This window comes from Oncorhynchus tshawytscha, linkage group LG15, assembly GCF_018296145.1.
Source record: "Oncorhynchus tshawytscha isolate Ot180627B linkage group LG15, Otsh_v2.0, whole genome shotgun sequence".
NCBI lineage: Eukaryota > Metazoa > Chordata > Actinopteri > Salmoniformes > Salmonidae > Oncorhynchus > Oncorhynchus tshawytscha.
Genome location: NC_056443.1, coordinates 29,032,935 through 29,054,898, shown reverse-complemented (window position 1 = coordinate 29,054,898; position 21,964 = coordinate 29,032,935). Strand labels below are relative to the sequence as shown.

At 42.1% G+C, this 21,964-nt stretch overlaps 1 protein-coding gene and 2 long non-coding RNA genes across 6 annotated transcripts in view; all 3 read left to right on the top strand.

Annotated features, from left to right (window-relative positions):
* The first annotated feature begins 600 nt into the window (after window positions 1-600).
* LOC112214782 lies at window positions 601-6,343 on the top strand. Its single transcript, XR_002948152.2, has 3 exons — window positions 601-773; window positions 902-961; window positions 5,441-6,343. It is a non-coding gene; the product is annotated as an uncharacterized LOC112214782 (long non-coding RNA).
* A 91-nt stretch (window positions 6,344-6,434) lies between these two features.
* Window positions 6,435-7,286, top strand: LOC112214974. The gene is made up of 3 exons (XR_002948180.1): window positions 6,435-6,486; window positions 6,599-6,805; window positions 7,220-7,286. It is a non-coding gene; the product is annotated as an uncharacterized LOC112214974 (long non-coding RNA).
* Window positions 7,287-7,994: 708 nt separating this feature from the next.
* LOC112214780 (RAS guanyl-releasing protein 2) overlaps window positions 7,995-21,964 on the top strand; it is a 63,839-nt gene continuing 49,869 nt past the window's right edge. For 2 of the 4 annotated variants that reach the window (XR_006078950.1, XM_024373793.2), the window contains exon 1: window positions 7,996-8,440. The gene's annotated coding sequence lies outside the window, so the exon portion shown is untranslated. Of the gene's footprint in view, window positions 8,441-21,633; window positions 21,756-21,964 lie in introns of those variants that run through there. The other 2 variants (XM_042298403.1, XM_024373794.2) reach the window with 2 other exon arrangements.

The window sequence follows — 21,964 nt, the reverse complement described above, 5'->3', positions numbered from 1 at the left end:
CGGTCTCATTGTCCTTTCTGTGCGTATACCAACACAGTCTACCCTTAATATGCTACATGAACAAATAAGCACAATGTTTTTCGGTACTAATAGCACAAACTCAATAGCAGAGGCCTGATGCCACGCCCCTTCTTAATCTCTAAACGCGACGCGCCCTGAGTTTGTGCTGTTAGTACAAAGAAACAACTGCTTATTTGTATGCACATATCTATTTTACGGTGAGAACGCGAGGTAAATTATAGGACAAGAAAATACAAATAATCTAGTATTCACTGTATTTCGGTCGGCATAACTCTAAACTCTTAATTTATTTCAATCAGTTACGGATATTGGTTCATCTTGTAGACAGGGAGTGATATGTATTCGCTTGGCCAACAGTATCAAAGATGTTCTACAAGATGTTCTCACCTATCTGTGACAGTATCTTGTATTCTAACGTTAGCAACCCTAGGGAACATTGGGCTTAGATAGCTGTTTGCCGTTAATTATGTAAAATGTTTTCAGTAATACCAAATCGTGGAAGCACATGGAAATACATTTATTTCATGACTTAAAGGAGTCACCTGGACAAAAAAGGTCTAAGGCCTCGCACTTTACATGCGTAAACAAACAACTAAATAGGTACATAACACTTAGCATGTCTTGAGGCCTTATACCTTTTTTGTCCAGGCCTTGGGTGAATTATGTTGCCTCTGCTGTACCTCTAGCCATTGGACAAGGGCAAGGCTAGTGGTAAGAGCAGCTGACTGTCTCTTTACAGCTCACACTCTCAGGTCAGTTCCGGTACCTATTTAGTTTGTGTTTGTTTACACATGTAAAGTGTAACAATTTTTTTTCTAAAAAGATAACATATGCCAGTCCTGGCTGCCTCATGTTAATTGTATATTATTGTAATCAAAAGTCACAGCGGAGGACATGGACCTAACCGGAATAGGTGACCATATTGCAGCTAATGGCAGGGGTGAGTATCCCCCTAAATAGAGCTTTACCCTGGGGCATCTGACCCTAAAACAGGGTTTCTCCACCACCACCCCCAGAAGTTTCACATTTTTGTTTTAACCCCAATGTAATGATGTGCACTTAGTTGGGAAGCAAGTTCAGGGAGTGAGTGTTTCAATAAATAAACACAATGATGGTGACAGGTGTGCGCCATAACGAGCAGCCTGGTGACCTAGAGGCCAGAGGGGGAGCACACGTGACACCTAAACAGCCACGCCTGATTTAATTTGTCAAAGGCTTGATAATTAGTTGACTAATTGAACCATGTGTGCCAGTTAAGGGTTAAACATGAAGTGAAAACGTCTGGAGGGGCCGAGGAGAGGTTTGGGAAACCCTGCCCTAAAGGAACCCCAAGGGAGATGCCAAGAGCGAAATCTCACTTGGGGGATTTCTCAAGGCTAGGATCGTTACACTACTCCTTCAGTTCAGAAAACACAACCTGTGCTTCTTTATCACAAATCCCTCACACCTTAATTAACAGGACATGCTTTTGACCCTCAAACACTGTCCTTCTTCTGCTCATCAAATCAAAGTTTATTTGTCACGTTCGCCGAATACAACAGGTGTCACCTTACAGTGACATGCTTACTTACAGGCTCTAACCAATAGTGCGGCCCGTCAGGAAGTCCAGGATCCAGTTGAAGAGGGAGGTGTTTAGTCCCAGGATGCTTAGCTTAGTGATGAGCTTTGAGGGGACCTTGGTATTGAACGCTGAGCTGTAGTCAAGGAATAGCATTCTCACATAAGTGTCCCTTTTGTCCAGGTTGGAAAGGGCAGTGTGGAGTGCAATAGAGATTGCATCATCTGTGGATCTGTTTGGGCGGTATGCAAATTGGAGTGGGTCTAGGGTTTCTGGGATAATGGTGTTGATGTGAGCCATTACCAGCCTTTCAAAGCACTCCATGGCTACAGACGTGAGTGCTACGGGTCTGTAGTCATTTAGGCAGGTTGCCTTTGTGTTCTTGGGCACAGGGACTATGGTGGTCTGCTTGAAACATGTTGGTATTACAGACTCAATCAGGGACATGTTGAAAATGTCAGTGAAGACACCTGCCAGTTGGTCAGCACATGCCTGGAGCACACGCCCTGGTAATCCGTCCGGCTCCGCAGCCTTATGTATGTTGACCTGTTTAAAGGTCTTTCTCACATCGTCTACGGAGAGCGTGATCACACAGTCATCCGGAACAGCTGATGCTCTCATGCGTGCCTCAGTGTTGCTTGCCTCACAAGTGAGCATAGAAGTGATTTAGCTCGTCTGGTAGGCTCGTGCCGCTGGTCAGCTCGCGGCTGTGCTTCCCTTTTGTAGTCTGTAATAGTTTGCAAGCCCTGCCACATAAGACTAGCGTCGGAGCCGGTGTAGTATGATTCAATCTTAGTCCTGTATTGACGCTTTGCCTGTTTGATGGTTCGTCATAGGGCATAGCAGGATTTCTTGTAAGCTTCTGGGTTAGAGTCCCACACCTTGAAAGCGACAGCTCTACCCTTTAGCTCAGTGTGAATGTTGCCTGTAATCCATGCCTTCTGGTTGGGGTATGAACGTACAGTCACTGTGGGGACGACGTCCTCAATGCACTTATTGATGAAGCCAGTGACTGATGGGGTGTACTCCTCAATGCCATCGGAAGAATCCAGGAACATGTTCCAGTCTGTGATAGCAAAACAGTCCTGTAGTTTAGCATCTGCTTCATCTGACCACTTTTTTATAGACCGAGTCACTGGTGCTTCCTGCTTTAATTTTTGCATGTAAGCGGGAATCAGGAGGACAGAGATGTGGTCAGATTTACCAAATGGAGGGTGAGGGAGAGCTTTGTACGCGTCTCTGTGTATGGAGTACAGGTGATCTAGATTTTTTTCCCCCTCTGGTTGCACATTTAACATGTTGATAGAACTGATTTAAGTTTCCCTGCATTAGAGTCTCTGGCCACTAGGAGCGCCACCTCTGGGTGAGAGTAGAAAATGGTAGGAGGGGGTATTTACCTGATGTTGGGTTGAAGCCAGGTCGCTTGACCCTAAGGAAATCACACTACACACAACAACCCCGAGAGAGTAAGGGCCTCATCAAGGCTAACGTTGCGCCTACTTGTCAGGCAGCATGACTACCTTGTTAGGACATTTCTAACTAGTACTAAATGCAGTAGTAATAAACTGACCAATTTTAGCTGGCTCACTGACTTCAATTTCAATTTGGGATTAAATACAAAGTGGTGCTATAAAACGTTCAAATCCTCAGACCGACTGACTAACCTCAGCCTCTGTCTTGAAGGCATGAACTCTTAGGTTGCATGTTTTGAAAATAGATTTAAAAATGTTATATTACTTCCAAAATAAGAGGAACCACAGCTAATGTACATTTAAACCACATAGTTATGCACATGTAGTCTAACGACATATACAGTTGCTTGCAAAAGTGTTCACCCCCTTGGCATTTTTCCTATTTTGTTGCCTTACAACCTGGAATTTGTTTAGGGGGTTTGTATCATTTGATCTCTGATTAATGCCCTCCTTGCTTGGTCTGTGAGTTTTGGTGGGTGGCCCTCTCTTGGCAGGTTTGTTGTGGTGCCATATTCTTTCCATTTTTTAAATAATAGTGCTCCGTGGGATGTTCAAAGTTTCAGATATTTTTTTATAACCTAACCCTGATCTGTACTTCCCCACTACTTTGTCCGTGACCTGTCTGGCATGCTCCTTAGTCTTCATGGTGCCGCTTGCTTAGTGGTGTTGCAGACTCTGGGGCCTTTCAGAACAGGTTTATATATACTGAGATTATGTGACACTTAGATTGCACACAGGTGGACTTTATTTAATTAATTATGTGATTTCTGAAGGTAATTGGTTGCACCAGATCTTATTTAGGGGCATCATAGCAAAGGGGGTGAACACATATGCACCACCACTTTTCCATGGAACATTAAAAAAAAAAAAAACATTTTTTGAAACAAGTTACTTTTTTCATTTCACTTCACCAATTTGGACTAGTTTGTGTATGTCCATTACATGAAATCCAAATAAAAATCAATTTAAATTACAGGTTGTTATGCAACAAAATAGGAAAAATGCCAAGGGGGGTGAATACCTTTGCAAGGCACTGTACAGTACCAGTCCAAAGTTTGGACACACCTACTCATTTCAGGTTTTTCCTTTATTTTTCCTATGTTTTGGGTTCTTGAACCAGCAATCCACCTCTCTAATCTCCAGGCCAGTGGTTCCCAAACTTTTTATAGTCCTGTACCCCTTCAGACATTCAACCTGCAGCTGCATACCCCCTTTAGCACCAGGGTCAGCGCACTCTCAAATGTTGTTTTTTTGCCATCATTGTAAGCCTGCCACACACACACTATACATTTATTAAACATAAGAATGAGTGTGAGTTTTTGTCACAACCCGGCTCATGGGAAGTGACAAAGAGCCCTTATAGGACCAGGGCACAAATAATTATATAATAATAATCAATAATTTGGCTATTTATTTAACCATCTTACATATAAAACCTTATTTGTTCATCACAAATGGTGAATAACTCACTACAGGTTAATGAGAAGGGTGTGCTTGAAAGGATGCACATAACTCTGCAATGTTTGGTTGTATTGGAGAGAGTCTCAGTCTTAAATCATTTTCCACACACAGTCTGTGCCTGTATTTAATTTTAATGCTAGTGAGGGCCGGGAATCCACTCTCACATATGTACATGGTTGCAAAGGGCATCAGTGTCTTAACAGCGCAATTTGCCAAGGCAGGATACTCTGAGCGCAGCCCAATCCAGAAATCTGACAGTGGCTTCTGATTAAATTCAATTTTCACAGAACCGCTTGTTGCAATTTTGATGAGGCTCTCTTGTTCAGATATTGTTAAGTGGACTGGAGGCAGGGCATGAAAGGGATAACGAATCCAGTTGTTTGTGTCATCCTTTTCGGGAAAGTACCTGCATTATTGCGCACCCAACTCACTCCGGTGCTTAGCTATATCACATTTTACATTGTCTGTAAGCTTGAGTTAATTTGCACACAAAAAAATCATACAATGTTGGAAAGACCTGTGTGTTGTCCTTGTTAATGCAGACAGAGAAAATCTCCAACGGTTAATGTGATTGGATGTTAATTATCTGACTAGGCTACCTGTATTTGACATGGTGTTGTTATTTCGCTGAACACTAGATGGTTTCATTTTTTTGGGGGCAGTGAAACGAGGCTACTCAGGCGAGAAAACAACCTCACCCAAATGTTTAGCCCTGTTGGAAAATATAAATGGACTGTTTGAAAATGTGAAGAATTTTTAAATAAAAATATATATATTTTTGTATTTTAAAAAAATCAATCAATCACATTTTTATTGGTGTAACCCCGACGGCATTGTGCGTACCCCAGTTTGAGAATACCTGCTCTATGCTACTTACCACACCTTGGTGGTTTGATTTGATGTCTAATTTTGTGATATCATCTTGCAGTCTGACTCTCTATGTAGTGTTGAGAAGGGCTTCTACGATGGTGTCTTCCTGGAGGAAGACGATGACGTCATCCTTCGTCAAACATGTCCATACAAAGACCAATCATGTAATTATTCTTACAGTTTCAATAGCTTTAATGTCACTCAGTTTAGAACTTTTTTCTTTCATTCCTCTCACCTCGTTGTCTAGGGTTACATTGAAAGGAAAAACCAGCAGACACTAGGCCCTCCATGGAATGAGTTTGACACCCCTAATGTAGACTAACCTACCCGCAGAGCCTACTGCACTATATGCCTATCTGCGAACTGTTGGCTAGAGCGCCCGTGCCAAGACCAGAGGAGGCACATTTGCTCTTTAATGCAACAGTTTGTGAAAAAAAAACTATCGGTAGAGTTGAAAATGCAATAGAAACACATTGAACATTAGATTTTTATTCGGGACATGAAAACTCAAGCGACGTCATCACACACTGATTTTTATCTGCAACAAGTCGGTTTGGTGGGAAAATGCACATATTTTCTTTCTGCAGATTTTTAGAATATTCACATGAAAATCTGTCTGCAATTGGATGGAAACCTAGCTGCTGCTAAACGATATGAGTGGTGTAGGTAAGTGATGAAGTGAAAACCTATAGGAGGATAGCTCTCTACGAGGTGGGATGAGCATGAAATGACAACAGGCTGTTCAACACTGAGCCATGCTGACTGACAGATGGCGTGGATTGGTACATGGCAATTCAGTCCCACATCATGTGTTATCACATATTTGGCTAAATGATTATCCATAGTTGCCTCTTTTGATCCAGCCACAGCAGTCTGTAAATGGACTGTTACCTTGGAGACAACATTAAGATGCTAAAACTTTTACATTCCAATTGATCTTTGCCGGTGACATTTTCTCACATCTTATATATATTTTTCTCTCTCTCTCTCTCTCTCTCTCTCTCTCTCTCTCTCTCTCTCTCTCTCTCTCTCTCTCTCTCTCTCTCACATGCCAGGCAGCTGTTCACCAACTAATTTTATGCCTTACACAACTCAGCACATATAGTATGTATTGCTCCACCTTTTTTTTTTTTTTTTTTACCTATGTCTGGATTCTACAGGGATTTTAAATTGGGACTGTAACTCCATACTAAATCTAATTCCATCTCCTGTATAGTTCTGCCCTCTCTATAGATTATGCTGATGCCCCACCGTAAGAACCTGTAGCTCTTTACTGGTTCTGTGGGAGGTGACGTGGCCACAAATCAGTGCCTGGGACACCTTACAGTGCTACCACTGTCTGAACAACAGCCAAAGGGTGGTCAAGACATCTACTGCAACTTCATCTTTAGTGTGTCTGCTCTGCTGCACCTGGGAGATAAAGGTATGGCACCACACTCCCAACAGTCACGTATGCTTAAACATACTTCATTGTTTGTGTGTTTCTTAAAGTGGCAATCAGCAGTTGAAAGTATAAAAAAGCGGTGTCCCCGCCTGCTTCATTAAAAAGCTGAAGGATGGGGCTGAAAAATGTAGCCACTCTCAAATTCATAGAGCTGTGGATGCAAGGACTGACCATCACGCCTCCTTCTCAAAGCCCATTGGAGGAGACGACCCAAGGTTCCTCGCCTCACACCTCCTCCAATGGTTTTTGAGAAGGATGCGAGTGGAGAGGATGTGAGGAGTTAAGCAGAGATGAATTGGGACAGAGTTCATGTCATTTGTTTTGGTGGAAACAGATGTTGAATGATACATTTATTCTGTTTGCACTTATCTTCTACTTGTGCTCTTTCCACAGATGGCTCTGGCTTGCTGATGACATCTGATCTGATCTGACTCCTTGCAATTTGACTCCTGTATTACTGACTATATTAAATAAAACTTCCAATGCCAAATTGAAATATTTTTTTGATTCTGTAATTGATAGACAATGGTACTTCCCAATCAGACAATTACAAAAATAATGAATCTGTTTTCCTCAGTGCAATGTTTGGTGAATGCATGGTGTTGTTTTCTCCTCAGTCCTCCTTTGAATGCTGTGTGTAGTGATTCAGTTCTAAACGACCATCATCGAGTTCATCAAATCAAATGTACATTGTCAAATCAAATCAAATGTTATTGGTCACATACACATGGTTAGCAGAAGTTAATGCGAGTGTAGCGAAATGCTTGTGCTTCTAGTTCCGACCATGCAATAATATCTAACAAGTAATCTAACAATTTCACAACAACTACCTTATACACACAAGTGTAAAGGAATTAATAAGACTATGTACATAACAATATATATGGATGAGCGATGGCCGAACGGCATAGGCAAGATGCAGTAGATGGTATAGAGTACAGTATATGCATATGAGATAAGTAATGTAGGGTATGTAAACATTATATAAAGTGTTGTTGTTTAATTCCGTAAAACCTCCATCCGAGATTTCGGGAAAACCAGGGAATTTAAAAAAAAAAGTTCCAATAATTTTGCAAGGTTAGTCATGCACATATCCAGTTTTTTTTTGTTAATGCCGGTGGGGTGCTATGATGAGGCATCGCCAATAGGCGGGACTTTGAGACAGTGGATTGAGCTAAACCATTGCATTGTGAACCACATTGCAGAGCACACGTGAGTTAGTACGGCTCTAGCGATCAACAGAAATGACAGTAGCCTAAGCCGCAACAGGCATCTATTTTAACTTGGTGCTAAGTGCAGGCGGTAGTTCGTTGCACGGGCAGAAATGTGCATTTGGGACCTGTAGCATCAACTCCAACGGATCGCCTTTCTGAAACTTATGACTTCATTTTTCGCATAATTTTTTGCGTCTTTTTCCAAGGACTTGCAAGTGCATGCATGGGCTTTATCGTTTGGTTTAGGGGCTACCAAAAAGGCTATACCCTAACAGTTAGATCATCGGAACAGCCAGCCTACATGGTCTGGTAATTTGTTTATTAAAGGTATCCTGGCACACAGTCTGACATTATTGACTGGGCAGACATTTCGTGTGATGGGACTCTCCAAACTCTGAAGGTAAGACATCTATCTCTAGTCTACAGCAGAGTGCAGGGTTATACACCTGTGATGTAATGCGTGGTCCGCGTTATTTTATAACTTTTACACATGACTGATTTCTCGTGGTTTGGACGGCTCTTGGCATCATTTAACTCACTTTTCTCTTTATACCTCATAAGGCGAGCTTGTGGAGGGTTATTTGAAAAGAGGCAAGCTGTGACGCAAGTTATATTTGAATAGTGTTTTCTTTTCCAATGGCTCTTTCAATGATCCCCAAGTTGCGCAATGCTATTTGAGCAATAATTTGATATGATTTACGGGCAATCGCGCAAGAGAGGGTTAATCATGTAAACTCATGCAGTGGGTATGTACTGTGCTTCATACATCATAACCACACACATTGCACCATGTAATCAAATCATCAGTGAGCAGTAGGCAGTGACGCGTTATTGCATTCTCTAGCAAACCGCACCTTTGTGGTTTTCACAGTAGCCGAGTACCAGGGTGAGAGTATTCTCACGCCTATTGGATGAAATAGATAGGCTATATTTGTGTATGAGACAGACAGGGTTATCATGTTAAGACTGCCATAGATAATGTTACCACAGCTGTTTAGTCTGGGCTGTCTATTCTACCCCCTGTTGTAATTAGTGAGGTACAATAGCAGCTATAGACCTCATTACATCATTGTTCAACACGGAGAAACTAATTGTATGGCTATTCATCTATACTGAACAAAAATATAAACGCAACATGCAACAATTTCAAAGATTCTTCTGAGTTAGAGTTCATATAAGGAAATCAGTCAATTGAAATGAATTCATTAGGCCCTAATCTATTGATTTAACATACTGGGTGGTGGCGCATCCATGGGTGGGCTTGGGAAGGCCCACCCACTGGGGTGCCAGGCCCAGCCAATCAGAATGAGTTTTTACCCCATTACATGATCTGGCAACAGCTCTGGTAGACGTTCCTGCAGTCAGCATGCCAAATGCACACTTCCTCAAAACTTGGACATCTGTGGCATTGTGTTGTGTAACAAAACTGCACATTTCACAGTGGCCTTTTATTGGCCCCAGCACAAGGTGTACCTGTGTAATCATCATACTGTTTAATTAGCATCTATGCAACACCTGCCAGGTGAATGGATTATCTTGACAAAGGATAAAATGCTCACGAACAGGGGTGTAAAAAAAATTCTGTCACAAACCATGAGAGAAATATGCTTTTTGTGCGGTATGGAACAATTCTGGGATCTTTTATTTCAGCTCATAAACCACGGGACCAACACTTTACGTGTTCCGTTTATATTTTATCAGTGTATGATTGAATAGCGAGGTAAAACGAGGCATTGTTATGACCTGGTAATATATCTTGCTACACTAATATCACTCATAGTCCTACATCATATTCGAATCAAATTTAATTGGTCACATACAGATGTTAATGCAAGTGTAGCAAAATGCTTGTGCTTCTAGTTCCGACCGTGCAGTAATATCTAACAAGTAATCTAACAATTTCACAACAACTACCTTATACACACAAGTGTAAAGGAATTAATAAGAATATGTACATATAAATATATGGATGAGCGATGGCCGAACGGCATAGGCAAGATGCAGTAGATGGTATAGGGTACAGTATATACATTAGAGATAAGTAATGTATGTAAACATTATATAAAGTGGCATTGTTTAAAGTGACTAGTGATACATTTATTACATCCAATTTTTAATTATTGAAGTGGCTAGAGATTTGAGTCAGTATGTTGGCAGCAGCCATCCCATGTTAGTGATGGCTGTTTAACAGTCTGATGGCTTTGAGATAGAAGCTGTTTTTCAGTCTCTCGGTCCCAGCTCTGATGCCCCTGTACTGACCTCGCCTTCTGGATGATAGCTGGGTGAACAGGCAGTGGCTCGGGTGGTTGTTGTCCTTGATGATCTTTTTGGCCTTCTTGTGACATCGGGTGGTATAGGTGTCCTGGAGGGCATGTAGTTTGCCCCTGGTGTTGCGTTGTGCAGACCTCACTACCTTCTGGAGAGCCTTACGGGTGTGGGCGGAGCAGTTGCCGTACCAGGTGGTGATACAGCCCGCCAGGATGCTCTCGATTGTGCATCTGTAAAAGTTTGAGTGCTTTTGGTGACAAGCCAAATTTCTTCAGCCTCCTGAGGTTGAATAGGCGCTGCTGCGCCGCCTTCACCACGCTGTCTGTGTGAGTGGACCAATTCAGTTTGTCCGTGATGTGTACACCGATGAACTTAAGACTTACTACCCTCTCCACTACTGTGCCATCGATGTGGATAGGTGTATGCTCCCTCTGCTGTTTCCTGAAGTCCACAATCATCTCCTTTGTTTTGTTGACGTTGAGTGTGAGGTTATTTTCCTGACACCACACTCTGAGGGCACTCACCTCATAACTGTAGGCCGTCTCGTCGTTGTTGGTAATCAAGCCGAACTACTGTAGTGTCGTCTGCAAACTTGATGATTGAGTTGGAGGCGTGCATGGTCACACAGTCATGGGTGAACAGGGAGCACAGGAGGGTGCTGAGAATACACCCTTGTGGGGCCCCAGTGTTGAGGATCAGCGGGGTGGAGATGTTGTTTCCTACCCTCACCACCTGGGGGCTGCCCGTCAAAGTCCAGGACGCAGTTGCTCAGGGCGGGGTCTCGACCCAGGGTACAGGGTATAAGCACACGTGCAATAACTATTAGGTCTGTTATTCATAAGCGGTTTTGAGTGCTGCTACCCACCACTGATTACAGCATAGAAATCCCTATAAACAGTGATATGAATCAGCTATGAGCATTAGTTTACATTCCAGTCTGTGCACCATGCTATGTGTGGCTCCGCAGGTCAAACCCAGGCTTACTTTGTTTGGGTATCGATCCACCGGCCTCATTAGTGGGTTTTGACCAGAGCGACGCCCCATCTTGACAAGGCTTCGCTCCAACGCTTAACTTTTCCGCGTCTCCAACGCTGCGCTTGAAATATGCATAAAGTTCAACCTTTTCTACCGCTCCGCTAGTAGGGTCCTTCGCCGCTCACCTTCCCACAATCCTCTGCACATTTTCTCTGTGTGCCCTTGTTGAAAATGAATGGGGGTGGAACTTCTCCTGAATTCCCGTTTGGAGAAAACCCTGCATTACTCTGTGTGTGGGAGCTCAGACAGGGGCGTGGGCGGCCTGACTCCACCGGCTCTGTCAGGCGCTTTCCTCCAACCGCCCACAGAGCAGCGGGGATTAGGACAGGGCCTGGTGTTCTGGATGTTTTTTTGTTCTGCAGCCTCACTGATTTGACCCGCTAGGATGTTTTCTGTCAGACTTAAAGCTGCAATATGTAACTTTTTGGGCAACCCGTCCAAATCCACATAAAAATGTGAGTTATAGATCTGTCATTCTCATTGAAAGCAAGTCTAAGAAGCGGTAGATCTGTTCTATGTGCACAATTTCTATGCTTCCCGTTTTCTATGCTTAAGTTTCATGTTGGCTTCTTTTACTTTCGGTTTTGTTCACCAGCTTCAAACAGCTGAATATACAATACTTTTGGTTATGGAAGAGATATTTAACAGCGGGTAGATGGTACATTGATTATCTACACTACACTTGCTTGTTTTGTCACATTAACTGAAATTCGGCGTTGTAACAACCAAAGCCTTTAAGGCTTTGACTTGTAAGTCTGTCTGTCTGGGGTTTTCAATAAAGCCTCTGACAAAGAACATTATAGCAATACAGTGTGATGATGAGAGATATACACTATATGGCCAAACGTATGTGGACACCTGCTTGTCGAACATCTCATTCCAAAATCATGGGCATTAATATGGAGTTCATTCCCCCATTGTTGCTATAACAGCCTCCACTCTTCTGGGAATGCTATCTACTAGATGTTGGAAAATTGCTGCAGGGACTTGCTTCCATTCAGCCAAAAGAGCATTATTGAGGTTGGCCACTGATGTTGGGTGAATAGGCCTGGCTTGCTGTCGGCGTTCCAATTAATCTCAAAGGTGTTTGATGGGGTTGAGGTCAGGGCTCTGCAGGCCAGTCAAGTTCTTCCACAATGATCTCGACGAGTGGTGGAAAAAGTAACCAATTGTCATACTTGAGTAAATGTATAGATACCTTAATAGAAAGTTACTCTAGTAAAAGTGAAAGTTATTAAAATACTACTTGAGTAAGTCAAAGTATTTGGTTTTAAATATACTTAAGTATCAAAAGTAAATGTAATTGCTCAAATATACTTAAGTATCAAAAGTAAAAGTATAAATTATATTAATCAAATCAAAATGTATTTGTCACATGCACTGACTAAAACAGGTGCAGACCTTACTGTGTAATGCTTACTTACAAACCCTTAACCAACAATGCAGTTTTAAGAAAAGTAAAGTTAAGAAGATATTTACTAAATAAACTAAAGTAACACAATACAATAACGAGGCAACAGTATATACAGGGGATACAGGTACCGAGTCAATGTCTTGGGGAACAGGTTAGTTGAGGTAATATGAGGTATAATATAATATTGAGGTAATATGTACATGTTGTTAGGGGTAAAGGGGCACACTGTTTTTAAAATGTATGGATAGCCAGGGGCACACTCCAACACTCAGACATTATTTACAAAAGATGCATTTGTGTTTAGTGAGTTCACCAGAGGCAGTAGGGATGACCACGTGTTCTCTTGATAAGTGCATGAATTTGACAATTTTCCTGTCCTGCTAAGCATTCAAAATGTATGGGTACTTTTGGTTGTCAGGGAAAATGTATGGAGTAAAAAGTACAATATTTTCTTCAGAAATATAGTGGAGTAAAAGTTGTCCAAAATATAAATAGTAAAGTACAGATACACCAAAAAACTACTTAAGTAGTACTTTAAAGTATTTTTACTTCAGTACTTTACACCACTGATCTCAACAAACCATTTATGTATAGACCAAACTTTACACTATGCATTCGGGCAGTTAGCATTCTCCTGGCATCCGTCAAACCCAGATTAGTCCCTCGGACTGCCAGATGGTGAAGCGTGATTCATCACTCCAGAGAACACATTTCCATTGCTCCAGAGTCCAATGGCGGCGAGCTTTACACCACTCCAACCGACGCTTGGCATTGCGCATGGTGATCTTAGGCTTATGTGCGGCTGCTGGGCCATGGAAACCCATTTCATGAAGCTTCCGACAAACAGTTTTTGTGCTGACGTTGCTTCCAGAGGCAGTTTGGAACTCGGTATTGAGTGTTGCTACCGAGGACAGACGATTTTTACCCAGGGTGTCCACATACCATGAGGTGTATATGTACAGGTCTTCTAAAGTCAAACCTCATCAGCTTGTTCTGGTGAGATTCTGTTCAAGTTGCATGACGAGCTGAGTGTGTATGTTGTTGATTAGCTGCTGCAAGTATTTTAATATTGGGTAACATGCTTACTCTGCTCTTTTTGCGAATCAGTTTCTGATTGAGAGAATTGCGCCATCATGTAAAATATGTTTTTATCCATCCACTGTCCTTGCTCCCTTTAGTAACCACACATAGTATGCAGCACTTTCAATACAAAATCCCTTTGCAAAATCAAATCAGACAACTGGTCAAAGAGCATTAGCTCAGGAGTTAACGCAAGTCTTCAGATCTCAGGCAAGGTAACGCATTGGCTCATTCACTAATTGGCTACCCTGTAACTATTCCCCAGGTCATTGCTGTAAATGAGAATGTCTTCTCAGTCAATTTACCTGAACAAATAAAATAAGGGTTAAATAAATCCATAAAAGCACCTCCATTACATGTGGCATGATAGAACCTACAAAGAGTCATTTGATTGATGATCCACACCTCAGCAGCAGGAACAAAAGGAATTCAGCAAGGGTGGGTGTGATGTGCAGTTAGAAAATAGATCTCTCCCCGTATAGACAGTAACTCACCTCCTCTCTCCCGTTTCTGCAGGCACAATGCCTCTCCCAAAGCCTTCTGTATACATGCTTAACATTTTGCTTGTCTCCAGAGGTTCCTAGAGCAGCCAGCGACCTCTGACTTGCGTCAACGCCGCCATGCCCCAGTGCCTTGTTAGGCAAACTGGCCTTAATTGGATTCTTTGTAAAGGGCTAATTTATGCCAAAGGACTGAGATCTGGTTAGAGGAGGGATAGAGGGGCGAGGGAGAAAGAAAGTGGTGGTGGTGGGGGGGGGTGGTAGAGAAGGAAAGAGAGGGATTTAGGACTGGGGGAGAGTGAGAAAGAGAAGGATGGAGGAAGGAAGTACAGAAGCTGATCAGTAGAAAGACAGAGGAAGCAAAATCAATCTCAGGAGAGCAATATAAACCAACAAGGAAAGTAATTACAGGGAAGCAGCTAACCAGAGGCATGCAGTCGCATCACTGGGGTACGCTTCACTGCCTCCTCTCCTACTCTCTCCCTCTCTCTCTTCCACGCTCTTTCGTTTTTTCTTTCTTTCTTTCCCTTTCTGTTTCTGTCCCCACCCCCACACACACATTCCTGAGAGGACCTGGGCAATTTCATCCTGTCAGTGCTCCTTTCACCTTAAAGGGCAAAGATGGAACGCCTGGGAGAGAGAGACACTCGTAACAGCTAAAGGTCAGGCTGTCCATAATTAAAGCAGCCAGGTGATACATAGTCAATGAGGTGGCTGGGAGAACAAATGGAACGACAATGGGTGACTACACAGGAGTATCTGCCCTGTTGAGTAGTAAAAGCAGAGTATTGATGCTTATTCTGACTAGAGTGCACTGTCTACATCCAGTATCTGCAACAGGTGTGAGTGTATACACTTCACTTGTTTAAATGAATTTACCATACTCCTGTAATAGAGCGTGTGTTCGTACATTTCATTATTCCTGTTGTGACCTCAGTTTATGTCTGTGTCCACAAAAATACACACAGAGACCCTTCTATTGCTCAGTGTTTATCTAATAGCTAGATACAAATGTAGACTTTTCAGAGTTATCTTCATTCCTATCATGCCCCAAGTCTCCATCTTACACACAGCCATAGTAGAGATGGAAGAGCAAGCAAGACACCCTACTCTGAGTTTTTTTTTTGGTTCAATGAAAGTCAATGAACTAAGTAGACCAGACCCAGCTGCTATTGCATTGGTGTCTATGGGAGACCCACCCCATTAAGTAGACCGGAACTGACAATTATTTTCAATGGTAAACAGCCGGAGTGAACTATCTTCATTTATCCACCATCTTTGGCCCTAGTACTAACACGGTAAGTGGTGGTTTTCCTCTCGGTTTTGGGGGATGTGTCATAGAGATAGATTGAGGACTCTAGATGGATATAACATGGAGATTGATGTTCATGGACATTATTGAGTCCTCTATCTATCTCTATGGGTAATTCATTCACTCTTTACATAATTCATTGGCTGCTTGGTTGATATGAAACCGTTATTACTTACTGTGAATCAAATAAAATGTTATTAGTCACATGCGCCGAATACAACAGGTGAAATACTTACTTAAAAGCCCCTAACCAACAATGCAGTTAAAAAATACGGATAAGAATAAGAGATAAAAGTAACAAGTAATTAAAGAGCAGCAGTAAAATAACAATAGCGAGACTATATACAGGGGGGTACTGATACAGTCAATGTGCGGGGGAACCAGTTAGTTGAGGTAATATGTACATGTAGGTAGAGTTATTAAAGTGACTATGCATAGATAACAACAGAGAGTAGCAGTGGTTTAAAGTGGGGGCGATGGGGGGCACTGCAAATAGTCTGGGTAGCCTTTGACAAGATGTTCAGGAGTCTTATGGCTTGCGGGTAGAAGCTGTTTAGATGCCTCTGGGACCTAGACTTGGCGGCCCGGGACCACTTGCCGTGTGGTAGCAGAGAGAACAGTCTATGACTAGGATGGCTGGAGTCTTTTACAATTTTTAGGGCCTTCTTCTGACACTGCCTTGTATAGAGGTCCTGGATGGTAGGAATCTTGGCCCCAGTGATGTACTGGGCCGTACGCACTACCCTCTGTAGTGCCTTGCGGTCGGAGCCTGAGCAGTTGCCATACCAGGCAGTGATACAACCAGTCAGGATGCTCTCGATGGTGCAGCTGTAGAACCTTTTGAGGATCTCAGGACCCATGCCAAATCTTTTCAGTCTTCTGAGGGGGAATAGGTTTTGTTGTGCCCTCTTCATTACTGTCTTGGTGTGACGGCACTATGCTGTTGAACGCTGAGCTGTAGTCAATGAATAGCATTCTCACATAGGTGTTCCTTTTGTCCAGGTGGGTATGGGCAGTGTGGAGTGCAATAGAGATTGCATCATCTGTGGATCTGTTGGGGCGGTATGCAAATTAGGGTGGGTCTAGGGTTTCTGGGATAATGGTGTTGGTGTGAGCCATGACCAGCCTTTCAAAGCACTTCATGGTTACAGACGTGAGTGCTACGGGTTGGTAGTCATTTAGGCAGTTTACTAGAGGTCTACCGATTCTGATTTTTCAATGCCGATACCAATTATTGGAGGACCAAAAAAGCCGATACCGATTTAATAGACCGATTTTTATTTATTTATTTGTAATAATGACAATTACAACAATACTGAATGAACACTTATTTTAACTTAATATAATACATCAATAAATTCAATTTAGCCTCAAATAAATAATGAAACATTTTCAATTTGGTTTAAATAATGCAAAAACCAAGTGTTGGAGAAGAAAGTAATATGTGCCAATATGCAATATGTATGTGCCATGTAAAATATGTGCCATGTAAAAAAGCAAACGTTTAAGTTCCTTGCTCAGAACATGAGAACATATGAAAGTTGGTGGTTCCTTTTAACATGAGACTTCAATATTCCAAGGTAAGAGGTTTTAGGTTATAGTTAATATAGTATTTATAGGACTATTTTTTTCAATACCATTTGTATTACATATACCTTTGACTATTGGATGTTCTTATAGGCACTATAGTATTGCCTGTGTAACAGTATAGCTTCCGTCCCTCTCCTCGCCACTACCTGGGCTCGAACCAGGAACACATTGACAACAGCCACACTCAAAGCAGCGTTACCCATCGCTCCAGAAAAGCCACGGCCCTTGCAGCGCAAGGGGAATAACTACTCCAAATCTAAAAGTGAGTGACGTTTGAAATGGTATTAGATGCTGCTCAGTCAGACTGCTCTATCAAATCTGACTTAATTATAACATAATAACACACAGAAATACCAGTCTTTGGTCATTAATATGGTCGAATCCGGAAACTATTATTTCGAAAACAAAAAGTTTTATTTCAGTGAAATACGGAACCGTTCGGTATTTTATCTAACAGGTGGCATCCCTAAGTCTAAATATTCTTATTACATTGCACAACCTTCAATGTTATGTCATAATTACGTACAATTCTGGCAAATTAGTTCGCAATGAGCCAGGCGGCCCAAACTGTTACATATACCCTGACTCTGCGTGCAATGAACGCAAGAGAAATGACACAATTTCACCTGGTTAATATTGCCTGCTAAACTGGATTAGTAGTTATAACTAGTGCTTATGATTGGTTGTTTTTTATAAGACAAGTTTAATGCTAGCTAGCAATTTACCTTGGCTTCTACTGCATTCGCGTAACAGGCAGGCTCCTCGTGGAGTGCAATGGTTAGAGCGTTGGACTAGTTAACTGTACGGTTGCAAGATTGGATCCCCTGAGCCTACAAGCTGAAAATCTGTTGTTCTGCCCCAGAACGGTTAACCCACCGTTCCTCGGCCGTCATTGAAAATAAGAAAGTGTTCTTAACGGACTGGCCTAGTTAAATAAAGGTATTGAAAAAAAAATAAACATCTGAAATTGGCGCCCAAAAATACAGATTTCCGATTGTTATGAAAACTTGAAATCGGCCCTAATTTATCGGCCATTCCGATTAATCGGTCGACCTCTACAGTTTACCTTAGTCCCTGTGCCCAAGAACACTATGGTGGTCTGCTTAAAACATGTTGGTATTACAGACTCGGACAGGGAGAGGTTGAAAATGTCAGTGAAGACACTTTCCAGTTGGTGTTTATTCTTTCAGTGAAATACAGAATCGTTCTAAATATTCTGTTATATTGCTGTTACATTGCACAACCTTCAATGTTATGTCATAATTATGTAAAATTCTGGAAAATGAATTACGTTCTTTGTTAGGAAGAAATGGTCTCTACACAGTTCGCAACGAGCCAGTCGGCCCAAACTGCTGCATATACCCGGACTCTGCTTGCAATGAACTCAAGAGAAGTGACACAATTTCCCTGCTAACATGCATTTATTTTAACTGAATATGCAGGTTTAAAAAAATATACTCTGTGTATTGATTTTAAGGAAGGCATTGATGTTTTTGGTTAGGTACATTTGTGCAATGATTGTGCTTTTTTCGCAATAATTTGTTAAATCATCACCCGTTTGGCGAAGGTGAAGTTCGATGGTAAATTAACAGGCACCGCATTGATTATATGCAACGCAGGACAAGCTAGTTAACCTAGTAATATCATCAACCATGTGTACTTAACTAGTGATTATGTGAAGATTGAGGGTTTTTTATAAGATAAGTTTAATGCTAGCTAGCAACTTACCGTGGCTCTGCAGCCACAAGGTCCTTTTGATGCTGTAGTTGGCCAGCCTGTCTCCTCATGGATTGCAGTGTAATCGGCGTCCAAAAAGGCTGATTACCGATTGTTATGATTAATCTGTCGACCTCTAGTATGTACGTATGGTCACTGTGGGGACGACGTCATCGTTGCACTAATTGATAAAGCCAATGACTGATGTGGTGTACTCTTCAATGCCATCGGATGAGTCCCGGAACATATTCCAGTCTGTGCTAGCAAAACAGTCCTGTAGCATAGCATCTGCTTCTTCTGACCACTGTTTTTATTGATCTAGTCACTGATGCTGCCTGCTTTAATTTGTGCTTATAAGCAGGAATCAGGAGGATAGAATTATGGTCATATTTTCCAAATGAAGGGCAAGGGAGAGCTTTGCATGCGTCTCTGTGTGTGGAGTAAAGGTGGTCCAGAGATCCTTTTTCCCTCTGGTTGCACATTTAACATGCTGATAGAAATTTGGTAAAACGGATTTAAGTTTCCCTGCATTAAAGTCTCCGGCTACTAGGAGCGCCGTCTCTGGGTGAGCGTTTTCTTGTTTGCTTATGGCGGAATACAGATAACTTTTCCTGTACTTGAGTGAGCTTGCCCGGGGGAGAAAATGTAACCAACTGAGTAGTCCCAAAAGTGCAAACCCTCAATCAAGGCTCAATCAAAAGAAATGTATTTGAAAAAGCAAATTAATATTATTTAATCCCAGGTCTGTACTGGCGTTTTGAGTGAGGATATTTTGAGGATGTCCTCCTGGGATAGTCAAAGCTTATCTCGGTCTATAATGCATGTATCATATTGGCTATAGTGAACCTGGCTGTGTTCATCCTCTGCCCGCGGGGTAAGAAAGAGGCCCATATTTGCATTGTGGGGAGTTGAATGATAGCTGGCTGAGAGACGGTTAGCCTGCCTCAGGGACCACGACAACCCATCAACAACAGGAAGCAAATTTTGAAACTCTCAATTCAGCACTGCGGGGAGTTAGAGAAACGGAAGAGAGGAACGATGAAGAGGGAGAGAGAGAAATGAGAGAAAAACAGAAGTGTCTTGGCATAGTGCCTTGTGGGTAGTTACCGTATCCAGGCCGCGGCGAGTCATTTCTCAGTTGATCTGTCACTCTCGTCTTGCTCTGGGTGCGTGTGTTCTCAGCTCACACATCTTTCAGCATAGAAATAGGAATATCAAATCGAATCAAATTTTATTGGTCACATACACATGTTATTGCAGGTGAAGCGAAATGCTTGTGTTTCTAGCTCTGACAGTGCAGTAGTATCTAACAAGTAATATCTAACAATTTCACAACAATACACACAATACACACACATCTAAAAGCATGGAATTAAGAATATATAAATATTTGGACAAGCAATGTCGGAGCGGTACAGACTAAAATAGGGTACAATGGAATAGAATACAGTATATACATATGAGATGAGTACTGCAAAATATGTAAACATTATAGTGTGTGTGTGAGGAGATAACGCTAAGTGAGAGAATGTGTTAAACATACTGTGTCTTGGTGATTTCAATGAGGAGTATGAAGAGGAGATATCAATATCAGCTAAACTCATTGTTCATGTAATCCTTATTCATGTAACAACTTATTCAAAGCACAAACACACACACATGTTTGTTTTACTATCTTTGTGGGGACGAAACAATTGATTCCCATTCAAAATCATTCTTTCCCTAACCTCTAACCCTAAACCCAAATTGAACCCCTAATTGTAACCTAAAACGGCCTTTTTCCTTGTGGGGACCAGTGAAAATTTTCCTTGTTTTACTATCCTTTGTGAGGACTTCTGGTCTCCACAAGGATAGTAAAAACACACACCCACAGACTTCCGGCATTTGTTATGTTACTTATGTAGTTGTCACATCTGGTAGAGGACAGAAGTTGAACAGGAAGAATCTGTATAAAGAAATGAAAACATACAGGCTTTCATACGACAATGCCTGCCATAATATACATGATTATATAGAAGACCTGTGTTCAAATACTATTTTAAATATGTTGTCTGTGCATGATTGAGCTTGCCTGGCAAAATGTTCCTATGTATTTGCAAGATTTCAAATAGTATTTGAATCCAGGTCTGTTTTCTGCAGCTGTGTTCTGTCTACAGTGAGTGCATTTCACAATCAAGAAACATAGTTTCTCTGAAGAAACTTCCCTCTTTTATTTATGTATTCATAAGTATGACAGGGAGTGTGTTGCTTTCCCCCACACAAACTTTAGGGATTGTTGTCACTAGTTTTTGGAATCGATCTCTGTTGTCTTCTACTCCCCTTTCTCATCATCTCTCCATCTCCCACTCTATTTTCCATGTCTTTCTTTCCTACACACTTTCCCTCCCGTTTTCCCTCCATTTCTCTTTCCATCCCTTGCTCCCTGTCTCTCACTCACTCTCTCCCTCCCTCTGGCGATTCTCATCACTAATCTCTGTTAGCAGCAGTAACCTAACATCCCTCTCTACCATGCCTGTCCCAGAGATACCGCAGCCCCGGGCAGGATGTGTGGCCCTTCCTGATCCTCGTACTCGACACTCAAAATAGAAACTAGCTTTCAGAAGGTGCCTATATAGAGGTCTATATCTGTCATGCAAGAACAACAGCCCCTCCTCTGCACCACTTCCTGGACTTGAACCCCAGTGGGTGCTGGGTAGAAGGCGGTGATATATTTCTCCCAACGCCAACCACTGATACAGGGTCAGATACCTTTACATCTTCCGAAATGGATTAGGGTTGAGGCAGCCTGTTGCAATTCAAGGTAATGTGTGCATTTCTTAAAATACCTATTCAGATTGGGGAAAGGGTCACTTGGCAGGGTCTGGAGTGGGGTGAGCGGGGTCTGGTACATATAGAATACTCATTAGTCTGAATTAAGGAATGCATCCTTCCTCTGGTTCCTTTACAGTGGAGGCCCATGGCTATTACCACTGATGACATTAATCATGAGCCTTTTCCCGGAATGCTGGG